Source organism: Penaeus monodon, chromosome 31, assembly GCF_015228065.2.
Source record: "Penaeus monodon isolate SGIC_2016 chromosome 31, NSTDA_Pmon_1, whole genome shotgun sequence".
NCBI classification, from domain to species: domain Eukaryota; kingdom Metazoa; phylum Arthropoda; class Malacostraca; order Decapoda; family Penaeidae; genus Penaeus; species Penaeus monodon.
In genome coordinates, this window is record NC_051416.1 from 7,365,520 (window position 1) to 7,367,135 (window position 1,616).

The 1,616-nt window shown below is 39.2% G+C and overlaps 1 pseudogene; it reads right to left on the reverse strand.

The window, feature by feature from the left end:
• Nucleotides 1-1,419: 1,419 nt before the first annotated feature.
• LOC119592838 overlaps nt 1,420-1,616 on the reverse strand; it is a 3,704-nt pseudogene continuing 3,507 nt past the window's right edge.

Below are 1,616 nucleotides of genomic sequence, written 5' to 3' on the forward strand. Positions count from 1 at the left end.
CACATTTAATTCGTACCAGGGTTTTGCCAAAACATGCCTATTAGGTAGCATTTACAACAAAGGTTGGGCTTTTGGTTTACATAGGAAATGTGACTGTAACTGGGCTATTTTACTGAAGTCGAGTTGATTTAAATAAAGAATTAAAATGAAGATTTGCATCAGAAGAATTTCATAAAATAATTCACTTAATTTTCAGTTTCTATTCTATCTAAAAAAAGAAATGTCTGAATCAAAACGCAAAGCCTTTAAAATACGATGCGTAAACATGAAAACATATAGAAAATGTATTTAAAGCTCACCGTTCGATTCTTTTTAATGACCTTGAAGCTTGGGATATGTATCTGTGTGTATGCGAGTACATGCGTGTGTACAAGGGCACAGAGGGGGGGACAGGGTGATACACACCCCCTCCTCCAGTTTCTGAAGAGCACTAATCTCACTCCCTATTTCTTACAAGAAAAGGTAAGATTGTCATTGCTGTTTTTTCCAGATGAATTCTCATCAGAATTTCTAAGCCTGTAAAGCTCCTAAAAGCTTAAGGGTTATTTTAATCTTTTCCTTTACAGTGCAATAAATACTCGGCAAATATGGGATGCAATATTCACCTTTAATGTCGAAATACATTTTTTGAAATATAATTTAAAATTTCAACAAATACTGATTGTAGTAAATAATGTCCCATAAGTACTGAATGCTGAAAGTAGCCAAAACTGTCATAATATTCGCCACCCTTGTCATACCCGTGTAAGTATATACAGTAGGTATGTTTGTTGTGCCTCATCGTCCTAATGGGACTGGGTCATAGAATCGCAACTTAATTTTGGGCGCAGTCACCAAAAACGATCGCAGTTACTTCGTGCGATACGGCAATGGTAAAGATGGCTTGGGAGTGACAGAGACACTATGGTGGAGCAAAGGTCCCAGAAAGTGCGAGCTAGAGACAAGGCACTCACGCTGGGGATGGCATGTAAGGAGGCCGACTGATGGACCGAGAGAAGGTAACATGGAAGCGGGAGCAACGGCGAGGACATAGTGATTTTGTTTTCTCTTGATGCCCTTGACTTTAATGAAACAAAAGACAATTGACGGCTGTTCTCTGCGAAATGTTAAAGAGGAGGCCGTGATCTTTTGACAATTGTAATGCGCGTATCCATGATATTTTCTGATGACGCATTGACGAATAATACTAATTTGCTATAGTTTACATAGTTGATTTGTATATGACCATGGTATTAAGTTGATTTTTTTTTCTTATTTGTATATGGAGGATCTTTGGTTTTATCCATAGCACGCCTGAGGAACAGTTATGGAATTGGTTCATATCTCACAGCAAGCTTTTTCGACCAGTGACCAAACTGCTTGTTTAGATAAAAACGTTCGGCACCATTTTTTAAAAATGTATTAGGGAAATAGTCTGTATGGAGATTTTACATTTTAATTTATACTGTTACATAAAACGCTATAAACAGCAGCAAGTCGACATTCAACCTGCTACTGTACACGGGTTAAGAACTACCAGGTGCTCCCGGGAGCCTTGCAGGTGTGGTGCTGCAGACAGGTGTCGTAGCAGCACTTCTCGTGGCCGGGGCAGCTTGCGAGTCGTTGCTGCACTGGTT